Below are 9750 nucleotides of genomic sequence, written 5' to 3'. Positions count from 1 at the left end.
AAAGTCGGCGGCGGTCATTTTTGTTTAATGGTAAATTGGCGCCAAATTTAAATTATTTCAAAATTAATATTTGAAATTAGTCGGCCATGTTTGTTTGTTAAAAAAAAATGGCGCCAAAATTTAAATTTATTTAAAAATTAATATTGGGTGTAATGTTGGTTGTCTAACCGTGGTGTAGCCAGCGGTTATGTGACAGATTTTAATTTGTGGTTTTGTTTGAAAAGTCAAATAATGCGTGTTTGTAATGTTGTTTGCCTAACTTGTCTGTTGCGCACCAAGTTTATTTTATTATTTGTTTAAAATATAATGCAAAAAAAAAGTTGTTGTTGTTCCTTCCATGGGGAGTCGAACCTCAGGTAGGTAGAGTGGATAGTGCTGTCCATTTTGGAAACCTGAAACAAATTTACATAAGCTATTTGGTTAATGGATAATAATAAAAACAATAAATTACTTTAATTGTTTATTACATCTAAATATAAGTACATGCATACATACATACATACATACATATTATAATACATAAACATTATAATACAATAACTACAATACAAATTAAATATTATTCCTGAGTTTGAGGAGGAATATTTTTATGACCCCAAGATAATGTTCTACCTTCAGAATTGTTTAAGATGTAACGTTTATCATCTTTGAAAGATAAAGCAATTTTTTTCTTTAATTCTGTGTAAATGTTATGAAGCTTCGAACGAAAGATATTCATTTCTTTAATAATTTCAGTGTTTGGAACAGTAACTGCGTTTTGGTAGTCAATTTTATGTAATTCACTTGTAATTACATTGTGTTTAATACCCTTAGCTTTTTTAGATAATTCACCTTCAACATCCACACAATATGCTTTAGCACCTGTTCCTAAAAATTCTGATATTACACGTCCTTTATATTCATCTTTCATCTTCCCGATGACAGAAGACGATACAGGTATTCCATGAATATTTTCTGCTTTATAATTTGAAGTATCAAAACGCTCTATATTAGATTTAATATCATCATAAATATTTTCACAAAAAATTTCAATTACTAAACTATCAGTATCGGTATACAAAAGCGTTGCATTGTTACCGTATTTAAGTTTTATGAAATTATAATAAAAATCATACATAATAGTTTTACTGATATCTAGAATAGTAAAACCTACATACAGAGGTTTATTGTAGAAAACTTTTTCGTTCTCTAATTGAATAGCTACAAAATTTGGTGTAAAGATAGATGAATTTTTAAAATTTGGTCGTGCAATTAAACTTTCAGCACCTGGTTTTCTACCTATATTATTCCATGATGTTACCAATTTCACGTTTACTCTTTTATCAATTGATTCCATGGTTTTACCAAAAACTGAATTATTCATTAATTTAAATACATCTTTTTCTAACGCGTTTTTTGATTTGTTACGCATTTCTGTATTTAAATCAATATATGTTTTCAACCATGGTGATTGATTAAAACTTAAAACACGGTGAATATTAATTAATTTTAAACCACCTTGTATAGCTTGTCTTAAATTTCGATAATGTAAAACATAGTGTACTTTATTGTTTAAGGTTGCGCAAAGTTTCTCAGTTTTACTAGAGGGAGGAATAAATTTTTCAGGACAAAATGGTAAATCGTTGTGAAGATTATGTAATTCAGAAGGATATTCTAAATCAACTTCGAATATATAACCTACATCAGCGTTATCTGTCAAATTGAGAATTAGGTTATCATTGAATTCATTAGGATCTTCCCATCGAAAACCGCTATAAGGTAAATATTCAGACATTGCTGCTCCATACAAGTTGGTTGCATCAAGGTACATTATAAAAGAAGTTGGTTTAGAAGGATCATGATTTGATAAAAACTTATTATTTGCTACTGCTTTACGTTTTGAACATTGACAAAGTCCTCCTCTAATAGATTTTCGAAAGAAATGTACCATGTCTATATCAGTTAACAATTCGAATTTAATTCCAGTCATTTTTAACATAGCATCCCAGCCTAATGAAGGTGCTGTTAAGTAATGAGCTGGATCTAGTTCATAAATTTTGAGACAAACCTTTCTGAAATTTTCAAAAATGTCTGTAAGTAACAAAACATCAGACTTTAAATAAATGTTGGAATAATCACCTAACGTTTTGCAATCAAATAGATTCCAGACTTCCTGTGCTCGCTCATAATCATGTTCACTGATATCAGTTTTATTAAGATTATCATAAAATTGTTGAATCAATGGTAAATTGGTATCATCTAACTTATTAAAACAATCCAAATATGAATATGGAAAAACACCTTTTTGTCTTATCAAATTAAATTGGTTATCGTCCGGAAAGTGTTTCCGAATGGTTAGACATTCATCAGAAGTTAAAGTCTGAGATAATTTATCTAATGAAAAAGAAAGGAAACGGAACGAATCTACGAATCTAAGCGTTATAAAAATATTGTCAACTGTATTTGTAGTCGTGTTCATGACCTTATCAACTAAAATTTTTTTTGAAAATGTAATATACTTTTCTTTAGTTTGAGCAATGCAATTAATGATGGTCTTTTCTGTTGCTAAAGCTTTAATAAATAAATGACTATCATAATTAGTTAAATTATGACAAAAAACAGGGATATATTTTGGAATCTTATAATTTAAATTACAAATAGAATGGGCAGGTCCTAAAAATTCACCTGTTAAGTGACAATGATTACGAACTCTATCACAATTTAGACTTCCGTAATCTGTTTTGAAAGGTTCTTTACATAAATGACAATGGGTAGATATTTGAAAAACCAATTCATCTAACGGAGTCATTTCAAGTGGTACGATATGTTTGAGGTGATCGTGATAAAGTCTATTTACATCATCTTGCAACCATTTCACAAAAATTTCAGGAGCATCTTTTCCTCGATAAGTCCGATATATTGATAAATTATCATTATATGCACATTTTATGTAATATCCGAAACTATATGGTTCATGTAAATGTGTAACAATTGTACGGATATTATCGGCTGAATTATCATTGCGTAAAGGTTTTAAAATAGATTCAAAATCGAAATAAAATACAAAAGGAACTTTAAGAGATTTATCAAAATTTTGAAATGTTAATTCATTACCAGGCACTTCTTTACCAAATTTATTTATAATCAGATCAGAAGTTGGTAATGTAGTGACAACTTCATTACAAGCATACTTACGATGTTTAACTAATTTTTGTTCACTCGAAAAAAATAATAGACAACCGTTACATATAAATTTAGCATGATTATGTTTGGAAAGTTGTGAACTTATTAATCGAGAAATGTTGCTTATCAGACAGTAATGTTTGATCATTCTTTCATCGTCTACGATAAGTAATAAATTTACATGAATGTCTCGTTCCTTAGAAGTTAAATAAAAGGGACCTATAATATCTGATACCCATTTACCTTTTTCATGATCAAAACGCTGCTCTGTTCCATAGACATTTACACTAATATTATTAAGTGCTTCAAATTTAAAAATATCAGTTAATTTAACCGGAAATGAAATATCTGTAAAATCTAATTCCTCTTCAAACTCACGATAAGCATCAACTCGATGTCGATTAACATTTACTTCAGTTGAATGAAGGTGTGCCAAAACAGACCATTTGAAACATTCATTATCATCATTATGAATATTGATAACCGCTCTCCGCTTCACTATGTCCTTCGGTAATGGTATATATGTTGATGCACGTAGTGGATTGAATTTGTTGATATTAAGTTCCAAAAACAAAATTTCCATTAAAATCCAACCTAAAAAATTTAATACAATAATATGTTTATAAATAAAATTGGTATTACTTACCACTATCTTTTTCCAAGAATTCACTCATTTTGTTTTTTATGACGCCACATATTTCTTCCAGTTCTACCTTAATATTTGTCGATATTGAAATGATGATATTTTTAGTGTTGAATGATTTGATTTCGATAATGTCTTTAGAAGGTAAAATATATTTAGCAAAAAGTTCGAAATTAATTTTAAGTTGGTTAAATTCTCTCAGTTTTCTAGTTATTAAAGTGATAAGTTTATCTTGATTTCTTTCAAAAAAATTGCACACTTCCAAGTCATCTAGTTGTGAATTTTTCAATCGGTATGAGGTAATTCTTGATTTGAAGGCAACTTGATATTCTTCAACGAAATCATCATCATCATTAATTTTGGCGGAGATGACACTTTTATGTTTTAAAGAACGTAAATGGTTTAATCTGGATCCTCTGTAGTGATTATTGCATATTTCACAAAATTGATGAAATGAACATGATGGAGCGTTAGTAGTAACTTCTAAAAACAAAAACAAGTTATAATAATAATATAAACAATATTTACAAAAATACCTTGTAAAGGTGTTCTAGTTGTCAGGCGGGCTTTTTTAGGAGTCATATCATCCGAATCCATTGAACACAATGATGAATTTGTAATATGACGCTTATAGTTATCAAATCTCGTAAATGACGTTTTACATCCGGTGCAAGTGAGTTTAGATAATTTATCACCTTAAAAATGCTCTTAATTAAAACAATTTCTATAACGTAAAATGTATTTACTTACTATGTTTTTTTACATGACGTGTTAAAGCATCTTTGCGAGTAAACTTGTTATCGCATTGAGAGCACTTGAACATGATTGGTTGATTACTTTCATACACGTACAGTCGAAGTAGAAATGAATTAATCATTGATGCGATATGATTTTATATTCTATAAACTTTGCAACCGGATATTGTGGTTTCTTACGTAAAAATTCAAAAAATTCGAAATATAACTGATAAAAATTTAACGTTTTTAAGGAAAAAACGTTAGACAGGAAATATGATAACAAAAATAATCAGAATGAATATTATTTTTTATTAGACATAAAACAAACTACATACTTAAACTAACAAAGTCATACACCTAAATAAATTTTTAATTGCAGTTTTTAAGCCAAACCTAACGCTATGAACATCATAAAAACGATCCAACATGTACAAACAATTCCAAACATTGCTAAAAAGGTAGGAACATGATTAAAACAATTTTTTATTGAAACTACATCATGATCATTAAGTATAAGTCTCTTCCAATCAGTATCAATATAATTACTATTGGTAAAAACTAGTCTTAATTTAAAATATATTACAGAGTTTGCTGTAGAAACATTTTCATATTTAAATATTTCTATTGCAGTATTGCTCAAATAACCCAGATTCATCTTCTTCCATTGGTAATCAACATCGTTGAAAAATAAACTTTTCCAGAGAGGAGACCATCTTGTGTTGTTAGGACTTTCACTAGTGAAGACGATGTACATATCTACAACATCTAGCGGTTTTTGCACATACAACACATTTTGTATAAGAGTAACAAATAAGATGAGTGATGAGTTCAAAAGAGGCATTACACTTGAAACGCAGTGGGTTGTTGTTGTTGTTGTTGTTGTTGTTGTTGTTGTTGTTGTTGGCTTCCTGTATCATCTAAAATACACGAAACACAATTATTTATTGATGAAGGAGGACCATCAAACTGATCTTCGTCAAAACTGTTATAATAATGTTGTAAACATGGTAGATTCAGCTTTATATCATGATCTTGTTGATATGTTTCCGGTAATTTATGAAATATATCCATCAACTGGCACGGTCCTAATTTCAGTAGTTCCAGTTTCATTAGTAATCGAATATCGCTTATGGTTTTTTCAAAATGCAGCACTTTTTTTATAACAGGTTCTACACTCGTTGCCATCTTAAATGGAACTAAATTAGACGTTTATTCTGATTATCTGGTAAACCTAACCATTTCACAAATAATTTAGTTCCTTTACGTCGAATCACCTTTTCAACTAAATAGACGTCAGGATATTGAGTTTTTGATAATTCCCAAATATAAAAAGCTCCTTTGATTGGTTGACCTTCTTTATCTTCTAGTAGAAATGTTACAGGATTGGTTAGATTAATCTTACTGATTTTAAAAATTTCCGTTGACCAATTGGGTGTATATCCTTTTTCAAATAACATCTTTTCTTTGCTAATTCTTACGAAATCTCCGACTTTAAATTTTTTTCTGTTTTTATCAACAATCTTTAGATGATCATATGCTGTTATGTCTCCTTGATTCGAAGCGTTTATCTCTGTGGGTTTCCTTCCTGTTGTTCGATGTATTGTAGTATTATAATTTTTGGTTATCTCTTGCAATTTATTTATCCATTTATGTGTCGCAAATAACGTAAAATATCGATAAATTTTTGATTTTAAAGTACGTATAACTCGTTCAGCAATTGCTGCTTTTTTAACGCTGTACGTACTATAGTGATTAATATTATAACGTCTCATCAAATCCTGAAAAGTGGTATTATAAAATTCCTTTCCTTGATCTGACTGTAAATTCTTTGGTATTCGTTCTTTTTCATTCTTTAGTATTGATTCCATAGCTCTGCTAACCTCATTAGCTGATTTCGATTTCAGTGGTCTGGTCCATAAAAATTTAGAAAAACAGTCGATTACGACTAAAATATATTTAAATCCATTATTATGATAAGATAAATTTTGCATTTCTGCTAAATCTACTTGCCATAAATCATCCAATCCTTTAATTATAGTACGTCTTCGTTTAAAATTCTTGCGTGCAGGTTTAAATATCTCGTTTACCAATTTTTGCTTTACATCACTAACTTGCTTTAGTCGAACCATTGCTTATTTACGGTACACTTCTCTACAATTTCCATGACGATCTGACATTTGACCTGGAGGACACTTGTTTTTATTATGAGGCATGGGTTCTATCTTTGGACCTTCTTCTTCACTATTTTCATATGAATCTGTTACTTTCCTTTTCTTTGATATAGGTACATTCTCAAGTTGATCTGTATCACCTGCTTTAGAACGTTTGGAAATGGTTTCTGGTATTATCTTAATACTATCGATTCCTTCAAAGCGTTCTTCAAGTTTTTTTATTCGTTTGGTTATCTCATTTGAATTATTCATAAATTTTTTCCACTTCTTATCGATTTCATAATTTATACTTAAATGTTTGTTATGCAATTCTGATTGAATCGTGTGAGGAATTGTAGCAATTATATTATCAATTTTTCCATCAAGTATTTTGTACTTAACATTCATGGTTAAGTTTAACTGATTAAATTTATCCATCCATATAGCATCTGCTTTATGAACATTATTATTTAAATCCGTTAAAGCAGCTATTACTCCTTCCATCTTTTGGTATATTTGTTTACTTACTAAATCAATATATACCTTATTCGCACAATCTTTGTCTTCTGTTGGATCATTAATGTTACAGATTCTATGATGTTTTAAATCAAGGTCACCATCAGCAGTGAAAACAAATGGTGATGGTGTAGATTTAAAAAATGCACTTGATGCTGATAACACTTTACGTCCGAATAGATCAATGGGCATTTCAACACTGAGGATTAACCAGAAAAAAACTTAAACCTAATATATTACACCACATTCCTTTAATTCTTCTTCTATTGATAAAATTTCATTCAGATGGGAATTGTTACCCGCTTTTGTCGCTGCATGTAATAATGCTAGACGTGACACTAATTCATTTATGTCATCCCAGTAAACATATTCTACACGTTTATTAGTGAATAATCCTTCACCAATAAACGGAGATTTAGGAAATGAAGTAAACATTGGTTGCACAATTTGAGTATATTTTACACCTCTATGACCTTTTAGTTGTTTTGTGGGATCATTATTTTTTCTATGTGTATTAGAAATTTCAAGTATTTTTTTGTATGCTGACCGATCCTCTTTTGTAATTTGAGTGTATTTATCTTCAGGGTTTTTAAAAAATATTAGTCTGTATAAACCAGGAGTACCAGGAAATGATTCATTATCTAAAATTAAATCACCATTTTGACTGATTATTAATTCATGTTTACCCATAAATAGTTTATTCTCTTTTGAATTATATCTAGGACCAAATGTCTGATCACTGGTTTTCTCTAAAACTGCTTCTATTGCATTTCTCGCAACTGGAGGATATTGTTCTAAAAATTCATCTAAAATATGTCTGCTATTAATTAAATCATCCATAGTGTCAGATTTGGTTTCTTCATCTTCTTCTTTTATTTCTGGTATTGACTCATATATTTCTTCTGGTTGTCGTAGTGATGTACTAGGTTCATATGTTTCTTCAACTGGTAGTTCAAGTTCTTGTTTAATCTTTTCTTTTTTTGGTAATTTAAGAAATTGTTTCCTTTGCTTTTGAATATGATGTTTTGGTCTTTTGTGTTGTTTTTGTTGTTGTTGCTGTGGTGGTGGAGATTGCTTCTCCAATTTTATTGAAATTTCTTCTAAAGGATTTATAACAGGCTGAAAAAGTTTTTTAATTGACTCATCCGCTTCACTGCTGTTTAACTTTATGGCTTTATACTTCTTTCGAATTGAATCAGCTGCTTTTAATATATGTCTTTTAAGGTTTTGATCTGGTTTGGTACCCATCATTACCGCTTAATGTTATAAACTAACCGAACAAATCAGAATTATTGTTTATATAACTTCTTATTCTACTGCTATTATAACGGGTCTCAAACTGATATTAACCGATCTCAAACCGATCAGGAACTGCTTTTTAACAGACATTAACCGGTCTGAAACCGATATTAACCGGTCTCTATCCGATAATAACCGCTCTGGAACCGGTATTAACCGATATCACACCGATACTAACCGGTCTGAGACCGATATTAACCGGTCTGGAAACGTTGTCAAATAGATATCAATCTACACTTGAATAAAATGATCAAACCCTTTTCTATATCGACCCTTATTTAATTCATTATCTTTACATATAACCAAAAAACCATATTGGTTTTTCCAACATTCCTGACATATTTCACAGAATTGTTCGAATTTCATATCAGCACCAACATGATCTTCATATACATGTTTTAAATTTAACAGATCTTGTTTTAATATTACCAATAAATTTGCATTATCTCGAATTAAATGTTTCGGTATTTTTGTATATGTTTGACAGAGATAGAAACTATCAATATTTTTATGCCGGCCCATGCAAAAGTAATCCCTTATCTTAGCTTGATTACACATTATGACATCATCAAATATAAAAATGGAGTTATTTTTTGCATCTTTTGGATCTAGCACGTCTTCATTATGTTCATACTGGTTATATTCCATTCCTTTAATTTTTTGTAGCACATCACTAAGCAGTTTATATTTCGGTTGATATAATGATTTACAATAAATATATATGTTTTCAAATTTCAATCCGTTGGGATCAAACAATAAAGACAATAATATGTTAGTTTTTCCTCCACCAGAAGGTCCACAAATTATACAACGTATTGATTCGGGTAAAAGTGTACCATGTCGATGAGACATTTTATGTTTATTATCAACATTATTATAATCATGATTTATGATAGGTAATTGTAATTTTTGCTTTAACACTTTCATTTTCATACTAAATTAAAAACATTTATAAGAAGGTTTATATAGGGAAAAAAGTTCAGTTAAATGTTGTCTTTCAAAGGGGAAGGACTATTAAATACTGCAATCAATAAATTACCTTTTGAATTACATTTACCAGGATATCAATATTGCGGACCTGGTACAAAACTTAAGAAACGGTTAGAACGAGGTGATCCTGGAATAAACAAGCTTGACAGCTTTTGTAAAACGCACGATATAGCTTACGCTAATTCCAACGATTTAAAAGATAGACATCAAGCGGATCGAATTTTAGAAGATAGTGCATGGTCACGTGTTAAGT

General features: G+C 29.8%; 1 long non-coding RNA gene across 2 annotated transcripts; it reads right to left on the bottom strand.

Moving 5' to 3' along the window:
- Nucleotides 1-238: 238 nt before the first annotated feature.
- Nucleotides 239-9522, bottom strand: LOC135266924 (uncharacterized). Of its 2 annotated transcripts, XR_010335144.1 has the most exons (5): nucleotides 4556-9522; nucleotides 4342-4500; nucleotides 3809-4288; nucleotides 3575-3756; nucleotides 239-392 (listed from the first exon to the last, which is right to left on the bottom strand). It is a non-coding gene; the product is annotated as an uncharacterized LOC135266924 (long non-coding RNA). The 2 variants fall into 2 exon arrangements; XR_010335143.1 differs by lacking the exon at nucleotides 239-392 and having other exon boundaries at nucleotides 440-3756; nucleotides 4556-9521.
- Between the last annotated feature and the right edge of the window lie 228 nt (nucleotides 9523-9750).

The sequence above is a fragment of the Tribolium castaneum genome, chromosome 8 (assembly GCF_031307605.1).
Source record: "Tribolium castaneum strain GA2 chromosome 8, icTriCast1.1, whole genome shotgun sequence".
In the NCBI taxonomy this organism is placed as follows: Eukaryota; Metazoa; Arthropoda; class Insecta; order Coleoptera; family Tenebrionidae; genus Tribolium; species Tribolium castaneum.
Note: the sequence above shows the minus strand (reverse complement) of the source record. Positions and strands in the feature narration are given on the sequence as shown.